Raw genomic sequence first — 9,194 nt, forward strand, 5'->3', positions numbered from 1 at the left:
AGCCTTCATGATATTTATGTTCATGGTGGATTATATCCTACTCATGCTTATTCGGTGTAAATTAATTTTAATGCATGTTTACGACTGTTATCGCTCTCTCAGTTGGTCGCTTCCCTGTCTTTTGCTAGCCTTCACCTGTACTAAGCGGGAATACTGCTTGTGCATCCAAACTCCTTAAACCCCAAAGTTGTTCCATATCAGTCCACTATACCTTCCTGTATGCGGTATTTACCTGCCGTTCCAAGTAAATTTGTATGTGCCAAACTCTAAACCTTCAAATAAACATTCTGTTTTGCATGCTCGAATAGCTCATGTGTCAACTAGAGCTGCCCTTATCTTCCGTGTTAGGCGGGTTATTCTCAAGAGGAGTGGACTCCGCTCCTCATTCATGAGAAAATGGCTGGTATTCGGGATGCCCAGTCCCATGCTTTATGCAAACTAAATCAAAATAACTGCAAACAAAACTCCCCTTGGGACCCGTTGAATGTTGGAGGCACTTGTTGTTTCGAGCAAGCCATGGATTGATGCTTGTGGAGGAGGGGGAGTATAACCTTTACCATTCTGTTTGGGAACCGCCTATAATCTGTTTAGAATGGAAGATATCGTCGTCTTTTAGTTGTTATGTTGACAATGAAAGTATGTCGCTTAAAATATAATTTATCTCTATTTCAAAACCGAGCTCTGGCACCTCTACAAATCCCTGCTTCCCTCTGCGAAGGGCCTATCTATTTACTTTTATGTTGAGTCATCACCCTTCTTATTAAAAAGCACCCGCTGGAGAGCACACTGTCATTTGCATTCATTATTATTGGTTATATTGGGTATGACTTGACTGGATCTCTTTTACCATGAATTACAATGTTTAGTCAGTCCTTGATCTTTAAAGGTGCTGTGCATTTATGTTTTGCGGTCTCAGAAAGGGCTGGCGAGATGCCATTTTGTTATATCATGTTATAATTATTTTGAGAAAGTGTTGTCATCCGAGTTTTATTATTATGGCTCGCTAGCTGATTATGCTATTGATATTAGTAATTGTGAGACCTACGTGTTATTGTGAGTATGGTTAGTTCATAATAATTGCTGAAACTTGAATGCTGGCTTTTCATGTTTACAACAACAAGAGCAAACAGAGTTTGTAAAAGTTTTTCTTTTTCTCTTTCAGTTTGTCAACTGAATTGCTTGAGGACAAGCAAGGGTTTAAGCTTGAGGGAGTTGATACGTCTCCGTCATATCTACTTTTCCAAACACTTTTGCCCTTGTTTTGGACTCTAACTTGTATGATTTGAATGGAACTAACCCGGACTGACGCTGTTTCAGCAGAATTGCCATGGTGTTGTTTTATGTGCAAAAAACAAAAGTTCTCGGAATGACCTGAAACTCCACGGGATATCTTAGAATAAATAATAAAAAATCCTCGCCAAAGATGAAGGCCAGGGGGCCCACACCCTGTTCACGAGGGTGGGGGGCGCCCCCCCCCTCCTGGGCGCGCCCCCCTACCTCATGGGCCCCCTGGTGGCCCTCCGACGCCAACTCCAACTCCATATATTGGCTTTCGGGGAGAAAAAAATCGGAGAGAAAGTTTCATCGCGTTTTACGATATGGAGCCGCCGCCAAGCCCTAATCTCTCTCGGGAGGGCTGATCTGGAGTCCGTTCGGGGCTCCGGAGAGGGGGATTCATCGCTGTCGTCATCATCAACCATCCTCCATCACCAATTTCATGATGCTCACCGCCGTGCGTGAGTAATTGCATCGTAGGCTTGCTGGACGGTGATGGGTTGGATGAGATTTATCATGTAATGGAGTTAGTTTTGTTAGGGTTTGATCCCTAGTATCCATTATGTTCTGAGATTGATGTTGCTATGACTTTGCTATGCTTAATGCTTGTCACTAGGGCCCGAGTGCCATGATTTCAGATCTGAACCTATTATGTTTTCATGAATATATGTGTGTTCTAGATCCTATCTTGCAAGTCTATAGTCACCTACTATGTGTTATGATCCGGCAACCCCGAAGTGACAATAATCGGGACCACTCCCGGTGATGACCATAGTTTGAGGAGTTCATGTATTCAGTATGTGCTAATGCTTTGTTCCGGTTCTCTATTAAAGGAGGCCTTAATATCCCTTAGTTTCCAATAGGACCCCGCTGCCACGGGAGGGTAGGACAAAAGATGTCATGCAAGTTCTTTTCCATAAGCACGTATGACTATATACGGAATACATGCCTACATTACATTGATGAACTGGAGCTAGTTCTGTGTCACCCTATGTTATGACTGTTACATGACGAACCGCATCCGGCATAATTATCCATCACTGATCCGGTGCCTACGAGTTTTCCATATACTGGTTCTCGCTTATTTACTTTTCCGTTGCTACTGTTACAATCACTACAAAATACCAAAAACATTACTTTTGCTGTCCTTACTTTTGTTACCGTTACCACCACTATCATATTACTTTGCTACTAATCACTTGCCGCAGATACTAAGTTTCCAGGTGTGATTGAATTGACAACTCAGCTGCTAATACTTGAGAATATTCTTTGGCTCCCCTTGTGTCGAATCAACAAATTTGGGTTGAATACTCTACCCTCGAAAACTGTTGCGATCCCCTATACTTGTGGGTTATCATTCCATGCTATTATATTACCCGTTTTGGATATTTATGGGCTTTACTATACACTTTTATATCATTTTTGGGACTAACCTATTAACCGGAGGCCCAACCCAAATTGTTGTTTTTTTTGCCTATTTCAGTGTTTCGCGGAAAAGGAATATCAAACGGAGTCCAAATGGAATGAAACCATCTGGAGAGATCTTTTTGGAACAAACGCAATCCAGGAGACTTGGGGTGGACGTCAAGAAAAAGACGAGGCGGCCACGAGGGTCCAGGGCACGCCCCACCCTCGTGGGCCCCTCGTGGCTCCGCTGACCGACTTCCTTCGCCTATATATATACTTGCATACCCTGAGAACATCCAGGAGCACCACGAAACCCTATTTCCACTGCCGCAACCTTCTGTACCCGTGAGATCCCATCTTGGAGCCTTTTCCAGCGCTCCGCCGGAGGGGGAATCGATCACGGAGGGCTTCTACATCAACGCCAAGGCCTCTCCAATGAGTTGTGAGTAGTTTACCACAGACCTTCGGGTCCATAGTTATTAGCTAGATGGCTTCTTCTCTCTCTTTGAATCTCAATACAATGTTCTCCTCAATCTTCTTGGAGATCTATCCGATGTAACTCTTTTTGCGGTGTGTTTGTCGATATCTGATGAATTGTGGGTTTATGATCAAGTTTATCTATGAGAAATATTTGAATCTCCTCTGAATTCTTTTATGTATGATTGGTTATCTTTGCAAGTCTCTTTGAATTATCAGTTTGGTTTGGCCTACTAGATTGATCTTTCTTGCAATGGGAGAAGTGCTTAGCTTTGGGTTCAATCTTGCGGTGTACTTTCCCAGTGACAGCTGGGGCAGCAAGGCACGTATTGTATTGTTGCCATCGAGGATAAAAAGATGGGGTTTATATCATATTTCTTGAGTTTATCCCTCTACATCATCTCATCTTGCATAATGCGTTACTCTGTTCTTATGAACTTAATACTCTAGATGCATGCTGGATAGCGGTCGATGTGTGGAGTAATAGTAGTAGATGCAGAATCGTTTCTATCTACTTGTCACGGATGTGATGCCTATATACATGATCATGCCTAGATATTCTCATAACTATGCACTTTTCTATCAATTGCTCGACAGTAATTTGTTCACCCACCGTAATACTTATGCTATCTTGAGAGAAGCCACTAGTGAAATCTATGGCCCTCGGGTCTATCTTCCATCATATAAGTTTCCGATCTACTTTATTTTGCAATCTTTACTTTCCAATCTATATCATAAAAATACCAAAAATATTTATCTTATTTTATTATCTCTATCAAATCTCACTTTCGCAAGTGGTCGTGAAGGGATTGACAACCCCGTTATCGCGTTGGTTGCGAGCTTCTTGTTTGTTTGTGTAGGTATGAGGGACTTGCGTGTAGCCTCCTACTGGATTGATACCTTGGTTCTCAAAAAGTGAGGGAAATAATTACGCTACTTTGTTGCATCACCCTTTCCTCTTCAAGGGAAAACCAACACATTGCTCAAGAGGTAGCAGTTATGCCATGTCTTAGAATCTAAGGAGGAGCTTGAGCTTGAAAACCGTTCAATATCAATCCCAGTGCCATCTTGGAGGTCCTGGCTTGAGGCAATGACCTATTCTCATGAAGAACCTATACACGAGAACCTAATTTCTGTGCCAAAAAGGTTATCCATCTATGGATTTCTGCATGCATCGCATCAAAATTATAAAATTTTCGAGAGTGGCTTTAGGGTGGCTCATAGAAAGCATAATCTGTACGATATCAGCAACAAATGTTTTATTTTAAGCTAGAATTTCAAATGTTATAAGTAGTGGTTTAGAGAACCATGTAATTCTAGAAAAAGTGCATAAAGAGGAATAAGTGTAGATCCTACCCATCTGCATTACACTTGGAATAATAGATTACTAACGTGAGTGATGAATCTACTTGCTCTTTTTTTCTTGAAAGTAACACAAATGTGTTCCATTAAACTGGTGTGCTGGGCATATCACCAGCACACAAGTTTAGTACAAACTGTGGTAGATGGCCAATCCAAACCTCACGATCGCCATCCCCTAACAGAGCGCCACACGCAGCTAGTTCATGAGATACAACATTACATGATTTTGGTACAACATATATTCTGAAGTTTTCAAAACTAACACATAACATGGCTTTTATTTCTCTAAATAGAACACCTAGAGGCGGTAGATCATAATCGCATGATGTAATAGCATTATTCAGTACATTCGAATATGTTTCCAGAATCACCTGATTACACCCCATTGATGAGGTGATTTGCACCGCCTGGAGAAGAGCTCGAGCTTCAGCTTGAAGAGCACTGCGGACCTCTTGAAGATGACCTTGTCCAGCTGCCATTGCTACTCCTTGATCATTCCTGACTATAAAGCCCAAACCACGTGAAAAGGATTGTTCCCTAAAAGCCCCATCTATGTTGATCTTTAAAAAATTATGCATCGGTCGAGACCATTGCAGCTGCATCTTATTACTTGGTGTTAGTTTGTTTACCTGCATGCTCTTGTATTCCAAAACATGAATTGTGACAAAGGTAATTATCTCTTTTGATGTTCTTAGTTTTTCTCCCCGGTTTGCTTTATTCCTTTCCGCCCAGCAGATCCAGAGCAAACAACAAGCTGTGAGCCTCTTGTCTTCGTTTAGATTGAATATTTCCTATAGGAGAGATGGGCCTCATGAGGATTCACCATGCAAAATGTTGGAAATCTAGGTGGCACGTATTTGTTCTTCTAGACTTGGTTAAGCAAGGCATATTTTGTTAAAAATAGTTAGATTTGTTATTAAAGTTCATCAAGAGTATAAAGTACATGAAACATAATAAAAAATAAGTTGCATTGGTTGAGCCTCTGCTTATTCTTACAACACTTGAAAACAATTTATATACGAATTTTAAATTGCAGTTACAATTGAGAGTGGGTTCCTAGACAAGGCCGGAGACAACACCGGGCGACCCTGGGCACTTGCCCAAGCTCATATTCAAATTGGCAGTATTCCCATATTCAAATCCATCTTTTTAGGCATGGTTCTATGACTTACGTTGTCAAGTATGAATTTTATTTTGGTCAATGTAACTAAATATTGATATATTATATATTAGTTCACTCTAAAATTACATTTATATGACTACTATGGTGATATTTTCACTACATCATTACTGTGGATTTTTGGTTCAAAAGTTTGCTGCTGATTTTATATGTTGTCTATCCGAGCACCTGATTTTGATTTGTAGCTTAGGTATTTAGGCTTAAACTTGCCCATACCTCACAAAAGTTTCTGGCTCACCCATTAATCCGAGCATAGGATGTCTTTGTCTTCGCTTTGGATAATAGTGGTCTGCTTAATTATATCATCTACAAGATGATCAAAGAGTGTCAATGTCCTCGAAAAAAGAACAGAAATGTTAACGCCCACACGTGTGGGCTGAGACCACTTCGCACAAACACCTTCTTTGCCGTTGGATGCGCTGCATCAATCTTAAAGCAGGGCGCACAACCACGTTAGTAGTAGCGGTCGTGCGGGCTGTTTGGGTCCTCGCCTGAACGTTGTCCTCTCCTCGCTCGCTCCCTCCCACCCTTCTTCCCCCTCCCCCATGGAGCGAGTGAGTAGAAAGAGAGAGGGCATCCCGATGATCGAGAGAGAAGATTACGGCTCCATGAGGTGGCCGACGACCGCGATGGCACAATTCCCCTTCACCCCCACTCCAGTGCCCCCTCCCCCAACACTCCTCACTGTCTTCTCCCCCTTCTCGTCGCCAGATATGAAGAAGGGCCGCCGGCGTCGACCTGCCATTGTCGCCGAGGTTGGTGGGTGAGGTCGGGTCTCGTTGTCCCCACATCAAGCGCGCGTAGCTCCGCCTCGATTCGGCACTGCGTCACGGACGAGGAGCCGATGAGAAGGGGATGCTTCTGGCAAAGCAGGCCATGGGCACCAGCGGCGCCAACCCTTGCAACCAGGCGATGGCAAGGGCGCCAATCCCCTCCAACCAGCCCCCACATCCAGCACAGGGTCGGCAGTGGTGGGGGTGGTGCAGCGTGCATCGACGATGATGTGGAGATGCGCGCGGTGGATTGCTCGAGGGCATGGAAGCGCACGGCGTGCCTGACATCTTAACCTCCCCCGCACAATCGTTTCCATGGTTGGTGGCAATGGAGCCGAGGAGGGCCACTGTAGAGAGGAGTTCCACCGACGAAAGGATGGCGTCGCGTGTGTGAGGCGGGCCGGCGCAGTGGAGGCGGGCTCGCCACCGATGCTCTCCTCTAGTTCCTGCCGCCATCCTGCTTCCCTGGGCTCCCCCGTGCTCACCAGCACGTCCCCAAGGTGAGCTGCGTCTTACCCCTGCTTGCTTCCCTCATTATCGATATACAGAGGCGTTGTGCCTGTTGAATTCATGGCCGGTGACTTTCGCCGGAGTTACCAGATTTGGACTGTCAAACCACTTGCGTTGTTTTTCAGCATCATGTAATTTATGTTGTGAGCCACATTGTAATTCACTTAGCTAAACCTTCATTATACCTTACCTTGTTTAGCATTCAGAAGATTTGTTTGTTTCATAAATGAACAACATGTGCCAAGGTGCCCAATTATTTAGTGCGATGATCACTGTCAATTGATGATCAGTTTTTTTTTCAATATGATGTTTGTGAAAGTTTTTGATATAAATCCTCCCATGTTCAATCCATAGTTGCCATGGTAATTTTCAATCTATATTTTTTTCATGTTTTTAGTATTGGATGGGACATAGTAGTTGCCATGGAAATTCAAATCTTCATGCACAGGATCATACAGTCATCCGTGCCATTTTGTCATATAAGTGTTATTTTTTTGCCATGTGTTTATGTGTTTTTATTGTGCATTTTTTATCTCATGAAGTCCATCACATTCATGTTTTCCGAACATGGCAAATTTCAGCTTTCCTTTGTATTGCTCTCATGGCAGGTTCTTCAAATTTTGCTGTTTTTATATTTGTAATGGCAATTCTATCTTTGTTGACATGGCAAATGTAACTACACATCCATGGCAGACTCTACACTTTTCATTGCCATGGCAATATATAGTTTTCACTTGCCATGGCAAATTTAGTACCTACATTGCCATGCCAAATTTACTTGTTAAATTCTGGAAAATTCTAAAACACGACAAACTTCTTCAGATCCCGTGCGGGAAGGTGGCTGCGGCGGCTAGGTCATCGAGGCACCGATGCAAGGGGAGGCGATAGCCACGCCACGAACGGCAGAGCATGTGACGACATCTCCGTCGTGGGGGTGGCCCGACGGGTGGAGGTCACCACCGCTATCTCCGGGCCACATGAGGATTCACCATTCAAAATGTTGGCAATCTAGGTGGCACGTATTTGTTCTTCTAGACTTGGTTAAGCAAGGCATATTTTGTGAAAAATATTTAGATTTGTTATTAAAGTTCGTCAAGAGTATAAAGTACATGAAACATAATAAAAAATAAGTTGCATTGGCTGAGCCTCTGCTTATTCTTACAACACTTGAAAACAATTTATATACGAATTTTAAATTGCAGTTACAATTGAGAGTGGGTTCCTACACAAGGCCGGAGACAACACCAGGCGACCCTGGGCACTTGCCCAAGCTCATATTCAAATTGGCAGTATTCCCATATTCAAATCCATCCTTTTAGGAATGGTTCTATGACTTACGTTATCAAGTATGAATTTTATTTTGGTCAATGCAACTAAATATTGATATATTATATATTAGTTCACTCTAAAATTACATTTATATGACTACTATGGTGATATTTTCACTACATCATTATTGTGGATTTTTGGTTCAAAAGTTTGCTGCTGATTTTATATGTTGTCTATCCGAGCACCTGATTTTGATTTGTAGCTTAGGTATTTAGGCTTAAACTTGCCCATACCTCACAAAAGTTTCTGGCTCACCCATTGATCCGAGCATAGGATGCCTTTGTCTTCGCTTTGGATAATAGTGGTCTGCTTAATTATATCATCTGCAGGATGATCAAAGAGTGTCAATGTCCTCGAAAAAAGAACGGAAATGTTAACGCCCACACGTGTGGGCTGAGACCACTTTGCCCGAACACCTTCTTTGTCGTTGGATGCGCTGCACCAATCTTAAAGCAGGGCGCACAGCCACGTCAGCGGTAGCGGTCGTGCGGGCTGTTTGGGTCCTCGCCCGAATGCTGTCCTCTCCTCGCTCGCTCACTCCCACCCTTCTACCCCCTCCCCCATGGAGCGAGTGAGCAGAAAGAGAGAGGGCATCCCGACGATCGAGAGAGAAGATTCCGGCTTCGTGAGGTGGCCGGCGACCGCGATGGCACAATTCCCCTTCACCCCCACCCTAGCGCCCCCTCCCCCAACACTCCTCACTGTCTTCTCCCCCTTCTCGTCGCCGGATCTGAAGAAGGGCCGCCGGCGTCGACCTACCGTTGTCTCCGAGGTTGGCGGGTGAGGTCGGGTCTCGTTGTCCCCACATCAAGCGCGCGCAGCTCCGCCTCGATTCGGCACTGCGTCGCGGACGAGGAGCCGATGAGAAGGGGATGCTTCTG

This window comes from Triticum aestivum, chromosome 4B (genome assembly GCF_018294505.1).
Source record: "Triticum aestivum cultivar Chinese Spring chromosome 4B, IWGSC CS RefSeq v2.1, whole genome shotgun sequence".
NCBI lineage: Eukaryota > Viridiplantae > Streptophyta > Magnoliopsida > Poales > Poaceae > Triticum > Triticum aestivum.